This window comes from Crotalus tigris, unplaced genomic scaffold (genome assembly GCF_016545835.1).
Source record: "Crotalus tigris isolate CLP2741 ecotype Arizona unplaced genomic scaffold, ASM1654583v1 scf7180000021922.29600, whole genome shotgun sequence".
Lineage (NCBI taxonomy): Eukaryota > Metazoa > Chordata > Lepidosauria > Squamata > Viperidae > Crotalus > Crotalus tigris.
In genome coordinates, this window is record NW_024098754.1 from 11,214 (window position 1) to 23,917 (window position 12,704).

The following is a 12,704-nucleotide window of genomic DNA, read 5'->3' on the forward strand; positions in this document are numbered from 1 at the left end:
GAGGAGCCTGTGGACTCACCCTACCAAGTTCACCTCCAGGCTCCTTTTTGGCTCGGAGCCCTGGGATTCCCCATCCCTCGGAGGCCCTGATGCTCGGTGGCTGTGAGGTGTTCAGCTCAGCTGACAGCCCTGCAGTGATTGGGAGGGCGAGGGTGAAGGTGTTGCTTCAGCTGGTAGGGGGGGGGGCTCGCCTGGCTCCCCGGCACACTAAGTGGCAAGTCAGGGGAAGGGAGGGGAAGGGAGTGAAAGGGTAAAAGGCTAGCGTTCCTCCATTCCAGCTATGGGGAGAGAGGGTCAGCGAGTTGTCCCATGTTCTGGTCGCTTAGGAGCGCCAAAACCATTTCTGAAGAAGGCCACTTGGCTGGGGACCTCCCTGTGGAGATCTTCACTGTCTTTCTCGAAACACCTGGTCTGCAGCTCTAATTCTTGCATTGTCATTTTGACATGGTTCAGTCCTTCTCCGTTGTCCTCCTCGGCTTTCCACAGGTCTCCAACTGTAGCCTGGGAAGCATAGCTCTGCGGCGGCTGCTGTTGCTGCTGTAGATTGTTGACTTGCTTCTTTTTTTCCCTCAAATTCTGCTGAAGAGGACTGACTTTCTGCATCAGTTGGCTGGAGTGGCTTTTCTCCACATAGTAACTTTGGCCCGTCTCAACCTGTTCATGCTGCAGACTTTAGAGGTGCTTCTTCAGTTCTTAAGAAGGTTCCAGACTTCTTCGAGACCTCTTCTCAAAGGTTCTAAGGCAGCCTTCTCATATTTGAGAAAGGCCGCTTGGCTGCTGACCTGCAGCGTTCTTTGTGCAGTTCTTCAGTGTGTTTCACCAAATATTTGATCTTTAGCCCTCGCTGAGGGATCATGGTGGTGGCACGCTCCAACCTTTCTCTTTTGTCCAGCAGTTTTCTGCCACTTTTTTGTTGTGCTCTTTAGTTGATCGACCGTCTTCTTGAGGCAAGTGTGCTGCTCTTTCATCCATTGTTTGTCTCTTGAATTCCTGGGTCTGAAGGTCAAAGGCATCTCTTGACTGCTTAACCATCACTGGCCACAGAGAGATAGCCCAGGGATATTCACTTTAGGGCCGTTTCTTCCCTGTTGCTGACCTGTCTGAAGAAATGGAGAGACACAGTCACATCCTCCCTCCGTTCAGGGGCCATTTTGCTAACTGGCCTAAAAGTGGCCCTTTTTGGGAAACATGGACATAATGCATCGATCATGACCTCCCTTCTAACTGTCCCAAGTTCCCATTTGATTCTGACTTCTTTTCAAGACAAATCACCTCTCAAAAGAGTGCAAAGGAGTCGGCATCAGCAATCGATCAGTTTGGCCATCTCTGGCCCTACTAGGTTGCTTCTGGTGACCGTAAGAAGCGAATTAGGAAAGAAGCCTCCGCTCCAAGTACTGACCAGGGCCATCCAAGGCACAACAGTCTGCTGGGTGACCTTGAGCCAGTCTCCCTCTCTCAGTCTTAGCCTACCTCACAAGCTTGTTGTTGTAGGGACGAAGGAGTCTTCGGTATGTTCACTGCCTTGAGCTATTTAGGGAAACAATAAAGGTCAGTAATAAATCTCAGTAAAAAAAATTATAAATAAATAAGTAAATCTATCACCAGGCCGAATCTGTAGGTGAAATAACCATATCTAGCCAAAGGAGTCCCTTTTTAGCTTAATTTCCCCAAATCTTTGAGCCCGGTCAGTTTCCAGCTTGGTGGTCTCAATGCCTATCTTGAACTGGGACATCTTGAAGCCCGTTTTTTCTCTAGATAACATTGCTGCCCCCTCCCCCCAGCCAGCCAGTCCCAGCCCCTTTCTGGAGACATGTACCTTTGAGATGGTGGATTGGCAGTTTGTCCACAGGAACGGAGGCTGCTAACACGGCAGGTATCAGCACCACTGTGATCCGGGATTGAGCCCCACATTTCTAGTCTCGCCCCCTAATTCTGCCTCAATGGGAACTGTCTCTTTCTTCTGACACATCCAAACGAGGGAGATACTCGCTGTGCCTACACTTCCAATGGTACTGAAAAGTGTGATGTATCACGGGTCCTCGCACATATGACTGTAGCAGCATCTCCAGGGTTGCACGCTCAAGACTTGGGTGCAGGGCGATCGGCTTGGAGTTACGGCAAGTGACAGCAATGGGCAAAACGGCACTTGCTTAATGACCATTAATGGCAGCAGGGACTCGCCCAGGAAGTGCTGGGGTGTCAGCAAAATCAGGATGGCAGCCGCACAATCAGGTTTCACTACATATCCAGGAGAGGATGGGGGACTGGGGCAGAGCGGGAGGGGGTGGGGGACTTGCTACCTAGTGTGCCAGGCTAGTCTGGCCACCGCTGGACCTTGGAACTGGAACCGAGCAGCCGCATGGGCCGAGCAGTCGGGAGCCCACAGCCGGCAGGAGAGGAGAAGAGAGGAGAGGAGCCAGGAGCTGGGCCGGGAGCCGAGGGGTCCCCAGGAGAGGCCTCAGGGGAGCAGAGAGCGCCGAGGCAGCAAGGCGGAGGGAGCGGGTGGCGGAACTGGGGGACGGGGCTGGGTAGAGGGTCTCGGGGGCAGGCAGAAGCTCCTGCTGCTCCAGAGCCTCTCGGGGGGAGCAAGAGAAGGATGACCTAACATCCAGCTGTAAGTAGTCTATTGCTCGCCTGCATTATATATGCCAACGTTAAAAAAACATTCTGTTACAACACACCTCCAGTAACTCAAAAAGCCCTAATACCCCACTTTTCTCCTGCACCCTATATGTTCACAGTTTGAGAAATACATTTATTTAGAACAAACCTTGAGATACTAAAAATGCCCTAATATATTCCTACACTGTATTTTCAATGCATATTTCCACTTTAAAAAAAAGACTAAAACAAATCTTCAATAACTATACTATGTTTGTAATGCATTATATATGTCTACTGCATGTATCATATCTAAAGTATGAAATGAAAAAACAATCCTAAACCCCCCTATATATGCCGATATTTCTCTCCTTAATTATATGTCTCCACTTTTTAAAAAGCTTGTTTGGTTAAAACATAGCTCAAGTGACTTAACAAGCCCTAATAGATAGCTAAACTCTACACCTGTAATGTATTATATATGTCCATTTTGAGTAAAAAAAAACCGGGAAAATGAAACGATGAAAGACCGAGCAAAAACAATACGACACGGAAAAATTAAAGATATCATGCAATACCAGCATGGTTGCTCAAAGAGCCCTCTGAGAAGAAGAGGGACAATTAGGCCATGTAGAAAAAAAATTGAAAGAGGGGCACATAAGTAAAGCAGAATACCAGCGAGTAGACTGAATCTGCAAGGACGGACTCGGAATAGCAAAGGCCTGGAATGGGCAAAGACTGGCAACAAAGGCCAAAAATAATAAAGGAAAATTTTATGTAAGGAACAAGAAGAAAGTCAAGAAAGTCAATAGGTCCACTGATGGGAGCAGAAGGCAGGAAGGAGACAGGCAGCAGGGTGAATTCAGAAATGCTTAACTCCTTTCCATCTCTTTTTCAGCAAAAGAAAAAAAAACAGCCTATCAACAGCAACATCGAGAGAGATAGAATCTATATACGATTCCAAAGAGGCACGAAATTAGTCAAAGAGGACCAATCCACTCTGGATGGGTAGAAATCACGCCGACCCTCCCAGGCTTCCAAAGGAGCTGGCCGACCTAATTTTGGTGTCACCAAACGTCATTTCTGAATGCTCCTGCAGCCCAGGGGAGCTCTCAGAGAACTGGAAAAAGAGCTTGACATCAATTCCTGGGAAAATCCTGGAATAGAGAATCAAGTGGAGGATTTGCGAGCACCTAGAAATAGACATCCACCAGTATCACCTTCAGATGGGTCCTCAGGGGGCTGACCAGCCGCACCCAGTGTTTATTCCTTAATGGAGCTACCGCTACATCTACAAGAAGGGAAGCATTCAGTGGGGTACCTCAGGGATCTGCCTTCGGCCTAGATCTCTTCCACATCTTCATCAATGATCTAGATGAGGGGATAGAAGGGGAACTCATCAAATGTGCAGAGGACATCAAGATTGTTGGAAGATAGGCTCAACATCTAAGAGGATCTTGACAGACCTGAACAGGATGCAGTTCATTGGTGAGAAAAGTACAGTTCTTCCTTAGGCAGGAAAATAAATTGCACAGGCACAGAATGGGCGGTACCTGGCTCAGCAGGGATAATTGTGAGACGGATCTAGAGGAAAACCACTTAAGGATCAGCCAGATGTGTGCTGCAGATGTCAACATAGGCCAAAGCAGTCTTAGGCAGCAATAAAAGAGGGGCAGTTTCAAGATCGCCAGAAGTGCTGGTACCGCATTATATCACACTGGTGGGATAGAAAATGTTGCTGAGACTGCAGAAAGTTTGAAGAGAAGAGCAACAAAGATGATTTAAGAGCTGGAGGCTAAATCGTTTCATGAACGGTTCAGGGAGTTCGCTATGTGTAACCTATCGAAGAGGATAAGGATCGGGCAGACACAACAGCAGTCTTCCACACTGTTAGGGTCTGTCTCAAAGGACAGGGAGTGACTTAAGAACTGCAGAGCAGGAAAAAAGACAAGGGTGGACGTTGAAAGGGAGACCCAACCAAGAAGTCAGGAGAAATTTTGAGACAGTAAGAAGTTGTGAGTGCTCCATCACTGGAAGTTTTCAAAAATGGAGAAGCAAACCATTTGACTGGGATGGCAGAAAGTTCCTGCCTTGAGCAGACGGTTGGAATAGAAGACCTCCAAAGTCCCTTCCAGCCCTATGAATCAATCTCTTATGTTCTACCACCCCTAAGACTACTTGACCACCCACAGGCCACTGACCACCCCCGGCTTCTCCCTTCTGTTGCCACTCTCTTGCCGGCTCTGGAGCAGCAGGAATGTCTGCCTGCCCCCGAGACCCTCAGCCCAGCCCTGTCTTCCAGCTCTGCCACCAGCTCCATCAGCCTTGCGGCCTCCGGGGGTCTCTGCTGCCTCGTGGCGTCTCCTGCGGACCCCTCGGCTCCCAGTTCGGCTTCTAGCTGTTCTCCTCTCTGCTCCTCTCCTGTGGGCTGCTGGGATGCCAGCTGCTCGGCTCATTCAGCCACTCGGTTCTGGGTTCCAGATCCTGTTCTGGCCAGACTTTCTGCTCTGCCCACCGCAGAGCCCTCACCCTGTCCCTGGTGGCCCTCATCCTCAGCTGGAACTCTGAGGCTTGGAGAGGAGCCTGTGGACTCACCCTACCAAGTTCACCTCCAGGCTCCTTTTTGGCTCGGAGCCCTGGGATTCCCCAGCCCTCTCAGGCCCTGATGCTCGGTGGCTGTGAGGTGTTCAGCTCAGCTGACAGCCCTGCAGTGATTGGGAGGGCGAGGATGAAGGTGTTGCTTCAGCTGGTAGGGGGGGGGGCTCGCCTGGCTCCCCGGCACACTAAGTGGCAAGTCAGGGGAAGGGAGGGGAAGGGAAGGGAGTGAAAGGGTAAAAGGCTAGCGTTCCTCCATTCCAGCTATGGGGAGAGAGGGTCAGCGAGTTGTCCCATGTGCTGGTCGCTTAGGAGCGCCAAAACCATTTCTGAAGAAGGCCACTTGGCTGGGGACCTCCCTGTGGAGATCTTCACTGTCTTTCTCGAAACACCTGGTCTGCAGCTGTAATTCTTGCATCGTCATTTTGACATGGTTCAGTCCTTCTCCGTTGTCCTCCTCAGCTTTCCACAGGTCTCCAACAGTGGCCTGGGAAGCATAGCTCTGCGGCGGCTGCTGTTGCTGCTGTAGATTGTTGACTTGCTTCTTTTTTTCCCTCAAATTCTGCTGAAGAGGACTGACTTTCGGCATCAGTTGGCTGGAGTGGCTTTTCTCCACATAGTAACTTTGGTCCGTCTCAACCTGTTCATGCTGCAGACTTTAGAGGTGCTTCTTCAGTTCTTAAGAAGGTTCCAGACTTCTTCGAGACCTCTTCTCAAAGGTTCTAAGGCAGCCTTCTCATATTTGAGAAAGGCCGCTTGGCTGCTGACCTGCAGCGTTCTTTGTGCAGTTCTTCAGTGTGTTTCACCAAATATTTGATCTTTAGCCCTCGCTGAGGGATCATGGTGGTGGCACGCTCCAACCTTTCTCTTTTGTCCAGCAGTTTTCTGCCACTTTTTTGTTGTGCTCTTTAGTTGATCGACCGTCTTCTTGAGGCAAGTGTGCTGCTCTTTCATCCATTGTTTGTCTCTTGAATTCCTGGGTCTGAAGGTCAAAGGCATCTCTTGACTGCTTAACCATCACTGGCCACAGAGAGATAGCCCAGGGATATTCACTTTAGGGCCGTTTCTTCCCTGTTGCTGACCTGTCTGAAGAAATGGAGAGACACAGTCACATCCTCCCTCCGTTCAGGGGCCATTTTGCTAACCGGCCTTAAAGTGGCCCATTTTGGGAAACACGGACATAATGCATCGATCATGACCTCCCTTCTAACTGTCCCAAGTTCCCATTTGATTCTGACTCCTTTTCAAGACAAATCACCTCTCAAAAGAGTGCAAAGGAGTCGGCATCAGCAATCGATCAGTTTGGCCATCTCTGGCCCTACTAGGTTGCTTCTGGTGACCGTAAGAAGCGAATTAGGAAAGAAGCCTCCGCTCCAAGTACTGACCAGGGCCATCCAAGGCACGACAGTCTGCTGGGTGACCTTGAGCCAGTCTCCCTCTCTCAGTCTTAGCCTACCTCACAAGCTTGTTGTTGTAGGGACGAAGGAGTCTTCGGTATGTTCACTGCCTTGAGCTATTTAGGGAAACAATTAAGGTCAGTAATAAATCTCAGTAATAAAAATAATAAATAAATAAGTAAATCTATCACCAGGCCGAGTCTGTAGGTGAAATAACCATATCTAGCCAAAGGAGTCCCTTTTTAGCTTAATTTCCCCAAATCTTTGAGCCCGGTCAGTTTCCAGCTTGGTGGTCTCAATGCCTATCTTGAACTGGGACATCTTGAAGCCCATTTTTTCTCTAGATAACATTGCCCCCCTCCCCCCAGCCAGCCAGTCCCAGCCCCTTTCTGGAGACATGTACCTTTGAGATGGTGGGTTGGCAGTTTGTCCACAGGAACGGAGGCTGCTAACACGGCAGGTATCAGCACCGCTGTGATCCGGGATTGAGCCCCACATTTCTAGTCTCGCCCCCTAATTCTGCCTTAATGGGAACTGTCTCTTTCTTCTGACACATCCAAACGAGGGAGATCCTCGCTGTGCCTACACTTCCAATGGCACTGAAAAGTGTGATGTATCACGGGTCCTCGCACATATGACTGTAGCAGCATCTCCAGGGTTGCACGCTCATGACTTGGGTGCAGGGCGATCGGCTTGGAGTTACGGCAAGTGACAGCAATGGGCAAAACTGCACTTGCTTAATGACCATTAATGGCAGCAGGGACTCGCCCAGGAAGTGCTGGGGTGGCAGAAAAATCAGGATGGCAGCCGCACAATCAGGTTTCACTACATATCCAGGAGAGGATGGGGGACGGGGGCAGAGAGGGAGGGGGTGGGAGACTTGCTACCTAGTGTGCCAGGCTAGTCTGGCCACCGCTGGACCTGGGAACCGGAACCGAGCAGCCGCATGGGCCGAGCAGTCGGGAGCCCACAGCCGGCAGGAGAGGAGAAGAGAGGAGAGGAGCCAGGAGCTGGGCCGGGAGCCGAGGGGTCCCCAGGAGAGGCCTCGGGGGAGCAGAGAGCGCCGAGGCAGCAAGGCGGAGGGAGCGGGTGGCGGAACTGGGGGACGGGGCTGGGTAGAGGGTCTCGGGGGCAGGCAGAAGCTCCTGCTGCTCCAGAGCCTCTCGGGGGGAGCAAGAGAAGGACGACCTAACATCCAGCTGTAAGTACTCTATTGCTCGCCTGCATTATATATGCCAACGTTAAAAAAACATTCTGTTACAACACACCTCCAGTAACTCAAAAAGCCCCAACACCCCACTTTTCTCCTGCACCCTATATGTTCACAATTTGAGAAATACATTTATTTAGAACAAACCTCGAGATACTAAAAATGCCCTAATATATTCCTACACTGTATTTTCAATGCATATGTCCACTTTAAAAAAAAGACTAAAACAAATCTTCAATAACTATACTATGTTTGTAATGCATTATATATGTCTACTGCATGTATCATATCTAAAGTATGAAATGAAAAAACAATCCTAAACCCCCCTATATATGCCGATATTTCTCTCCTTAATTATATGTCTCCACTTTTTAAAAAGCTTGTTTGGTTAAAACATAGCTCAAGTGCCTTAACAAGCCCTAATAGATAGCTAAACTCTACACCTGTAACGTATTATATATGTCCATTTTGATTAAAAGAAACCCGGGAAAATGAAACGATGAAGGACCGAGCAAAAACAATACGACACGGAAAAATTAAAGATATCATGCAATACCAGCATGGTTGCTCAAAGAGCCCTCTGAGAAGAAGAGGGACAATATGGTCAGGTAGAAAAAAAATGGAAAGAGGGGCACATAAGTAAAGCAGAATACCAGCGAGTAGACTGAATTTGCAAGGACCGACTCGGAATAGCAAAGGCCTGGAATGGGCAAAGACTGGCAACAAAGGCCAAAAATAATAAAGGAAAATTTTATGTAAGGAACAAGAAGAAAGTCAAGAAAGTCAATAGGTCCACTAATGGGAGCAGAAGGCAGGAAGGAGACAGGCAGCAGGGTGAATTCAGAAATGCTTAACTCCTTTCCATCTCTTTTTCAGCAAAAGAAAAAAAATCAGCCTATCAACAGCAACATCGAGAGAGATAGAATCTATATACGATTCCAAAGAGGCACGAAATTAGTCAAAGAGGACCAATCCACTCTGGATGGGTAGAAATCATGCCGACCAGATGGTTTGCCTCCCAGGCATCCAAAGGAGCTGGCCGACCTAATTTTGGGGTCACCAAACATCATTTCTGAATACTCCTGCAGCCCAGGGGAGCTCTCAGAGAACTGGAAAAAGAGCTTGACATCAATTCCTGGGAAAATCCTGGAATAGAGAATCAAGTGGAGGATTTGCGAGCACCTAGAAATGGACATCCACCAGTATCACCTTCAGATGGGTCCTCAGGGGGCTGACCAGCCGCACCCAGTGTTTATTCCTTAATGGAGCTACCGGTACATCTACATGGGGCGAAGCATTCAGTGGGGTAGCTCAGGGATCTGCCTTTGGCCTAGATCTCTTCCACATCTTCATCAATGATCTAGATGAGGGGATAGAAGGGGAACTCATCAAATGTGCAGAGGACATCAAGATTGTTGGAAGATAGGCTCAATATCCAGGAGGATCTTGACAGATGTGAACATTGGGCCCATCTAACAAGATGCAGTTCATTGGTGAGAAAAGTACAGTTCTTCTTTAGGCAGGAAAATCAATTGCACAGGCACAGAATGGGCGGTACCTGGCTCAGCAGGGATAACTGTGAGACGGATCTAGAGGAAAACCATTTAAGGATCAGCCAGAAGTGTGCTGCAGGTGTCAACATAGGCCAATGCAGTCTTAGGCAGCAATAAAAGAGGGGCAGTTTCAAGATCGCCAGAAGTGCTGGTACCGCATTACATCACACTGGTGGGATAGAAAATGTTGCTGAGACTGCAGAAAGTTTGAAGAGAAGAGCAACAAAGATGATTTAAGAGCTGGAGGCTAAATCGTTTCATGAACGGTTCAGGGGGTTCGCTATGTGTAACCTATCGAAGATGATAAGGATCGGGCAGACACAACAGCAGTCTTCCACACTGTTAGGGTCTGTCTCAAAGGACAGGGAGTGACTTAAGAACTGCAGAGCAGGAAAAAAGACAAGGGTGGATGTTGAAAGGGAGACCCAACCAAGAAGTCAGGAGAAATTTTGAGACAGTAAGAAGTTGTGAGTGCTCCATCACTGGAAGTTTTCAAAAATGGACAAGCAAACCATTTGACTGGGATGGCAGAAAGTTCCTGCCTTGAGCAGACGGTTGGAGTAGAAGACCTCCAAAGTCCCTTCCAGCCCTATGAATCAATCTCTTATGTTCTACCACCCCTAAGACTACTTGACCACCCACAGGCCACTGACCACCCCCGGCTTCTCCCTTCTGTTGCCACTCTCGTGCAGGCTCTGGAGCAGCAGGAATGTCTGCCTGCCCCCGAGACCCTCAGCCCAGCCCTGTCTTCCAGCTCTGCCACCAGCTCCGTCAGCCTTGCGGCCTCCGGGGGTCTCTGCTGCCTCGTGGCGTCTCCTGTGGACCCCTCGGCTCCCAGTTCGGCTTCTAGCTGTTCTCCTCTCTGCTCCTCTCCTGTGGGCTGCTGGGATGCCAGCTGCTCGGCTCAGTCAGCCACTCGGTTCTGGGTTCCAGATCCTGTTCTGGCCAGACTTTCTGCTCTGCCCACCGCAGAGCCCTCACCCTGTCCCTGGTGGCCCTCATCCTCAGCTGGAACTCTGAGGCTTGGAGAGGAGCCTGTGGACTCACCCTACCAAGTTCACCTCCAGGCTCCTTTTTGGCTCAGAGCCCTGGGATTCCCCAGCCCTCGGAGGCCCTGATGCTCGGTGGCTGTGAGGTGTTCAGCTCAGCTGACAGCCCTGCAGTGATTGGGAGGGCGAGGGTGAAGGTGTTGCTTCAGCTGGTAGGGGGGGGCTCGCCTGGCTCCCCGGCACACTAAGTGGCAAGTCAGGGGAAGGGAGGGGAAGAATTCCTTTTCTTTCTCGAAAGGGTAAAAGGCCACCGTTCCTCCATTCCAGCTATGGGGAGAGAGGGTCAGCGAGTTGTCCCATGTGCTGGTCGCTTAGGAGCGCCAAAACCATTTCTGAAGAAGGCCACTTGGCTGGGGACCTCCCTGTGGAGATCTTCACTGTCTTTCTCGAAACACCTGGTCTGCAGCTGTAATTCTTGCATCGTCATTTTGACATGGTTCAGTCCTTCTCCGTTGTCCTCCTCAGCTTTCCACAGGTCTCCAACTGTGGCCTGGGAAGCATAGCTCTGCGGCGGCTGCTGTTGCTGCTGTAGATTGTTGACTTGCTTCTTCTTATTTTCCCTCACATTCTGCTGAAGAGGACTGACTTTCTGCATCAGTTGGCTGGAGTGGCTTTTCTCCACATAGTAACTTTGGTCCGTCTCAACCTGTAAATGCTGCAGATTTTAGAGGTGCTTCTTCAGTTCTTAAGAAGGTTCCAGACTTCTTCGAGACCTCTTCTCAAAGGTTCTAAGGCAGCCTTCTCATATTTGAGAAAGGCCGCTTGGCTGCTGACCTGCAGCGTTCTTTGTGCAGTTCTTCAGTGTGTTTCACCAAATATTTGATCTTTAGTCCTCGCTGAGGGATCATGGTGGTGGCACGCTCCAACCTTTCTCTTTTTTCCAGCAGTTTTCTGCCACTTTTTTGTTGTGCTCTTTAGTTGATCGACCATCTTCTTGAGGCAACTGTGCTGCTCTTTCATCCGTTGTTTGTCTCTTGAATTCCTGGGTCTGAAGGTCAAAGGCATCTCTTCACTGCTTAACCATCACTGGCTGTTGAGAGATAGCCCAGGGATATTCACTTTAGGGCCGTTTCTTCCCTGTTGCTGACCTGTCTGAAGAAATGGAGAGACACAGTCACATCCTTCCTCCGTTCAGGGGCCATTTTGCTAACCGGCCTTAAAGTGGCCCATTTTGGGAAACACGGATATAATGCATCGATCATGACCTCCCTTCTAACTGTCCCAACTTCCCATTTGATTCTGACTCCTTTTCAAGACAAATCACCTCTCAAAAGAGTGCAAAGATGTCGGTATCAGCAATCGATCAGTTTGGCCATCTCTGGCCCTACTAGGTTGCTTCTGGTGACCGTAAGAGGCAAAATAGGAAAGAAGCCTCCGCTCCAAGTACTGACCAGGGCCATCCAAGGCACGACAGTCTGCTGGGTGACCTTGAGCCAGTCTCCCTCTCTCAGTCTTAGCCTACCTCACAAGCTAGTTGTTGTAGGGACGAAGGAGTCTTCGGTATGTTCATTGCCTTGAGCTATTTAGGGAAACAATTAAGGTTAGTAATAAATCTCAGTAATAAAAATAATAAATAAATAAGTAAATCTATCACCAGGCCGAGTATGTTCGAAATATAACCATATCTAGCCAAAGGAGTCCCTTTTTAGCTTAATTTCCCCAAATCTTTGAGCCCGGTCAGTTTCCAGCTTTGTGGTCTCAATGCCTATTTTGAACTGGGACATCTTGAAGCCCATTTTTTCTCTAGATCACATTGCTGCCCCCTCCCCCCAGCCAGCCAGCCCCAGCCCCTTTCCAGAGACATGTACCTTTGAGATGGTGGATTGGCAGTTGGTCCACAGGAACGGAGGCTGCTAACACGGCAGGTATCAGCACCGCTGTGATCCGGGACTGAGCCCCACATTTCTAGTTTCGCCCCCTAATTCTGCCTTAATGGGAACTGTCTCTTTCTTCTGACACATCCACACGAGGGAGATCCTCGCTGTGCCTACAGTTTCAATGGCACTGAAAAGAGTGATGTATCACGGGTCCTCGCACATATGACTGTAGCAGCATCTCCAGGGTTGCACGCTCATGACTTGGGTGCAGGGCGATCGGCTTGGAGTTACGGCAAGTGACAGCAATGGGCAAAACTGCACTTGCTTAATGACCATTAATGGCAGCAGGGACTCGCCCAGGAAGTGCTGGGGTGGCAGAAAAATCAGGATGGCAGCCGCACAATCAGGTTTCACTACATATCCAGGAGAGGATGGGGGACTGGGGCAGAGAGGGAGGGGGTGGGGGACTTGCTACCTAGTGT

The 12,704-nt window shown here is 49.6% G+C and overlaps 2 long non-coding RNA genes across 3 annotated transcripts; both read right to left on the reverse strand.

The window, feature by feature from the left end:
- Positions 1-320: 320 nt before the first annotated feature.
- On the reverse strand, positions 321-2,411 carry LOC120296943. Its single transcript, XR_005553621.1, has 3 exons — positions 1,817-2,411; positions 1,471-1,527; positions 321-1,100 (listed from the first exon to the last, which is right to left on the reverse strand). It is a non-coding gene; the product is annotated as an uncharacterized LOC120296943 (long non-coding RNA).
- A 2,536-nt stretch (positions 2,412-4,947) lies between these two features.
- LOC120296944 lies at positions 4,948-12,234 on the reverse strand. 2 transcript variants are annotated; one of them, XR_005553623.1, is made up of 3 exons: positions 12,214-12,234; positions 6,653-6,709; positions 4,948-6,282 (listed from the first exon to the last, which is right to left on the reverse strand). It is a non-coding gene; the product is annotated as an uncharacterized LOC120296944 (long non-coding RNA). The 2 variants fall into 2 exon arrangements; XR_005553622.1 differs by lacking the exon at positions 12,214-12,234 and adding an exon at positions 6,997-7,009.
- Positions 12,235-12,704: the final 470 nt, after the last annotated feature.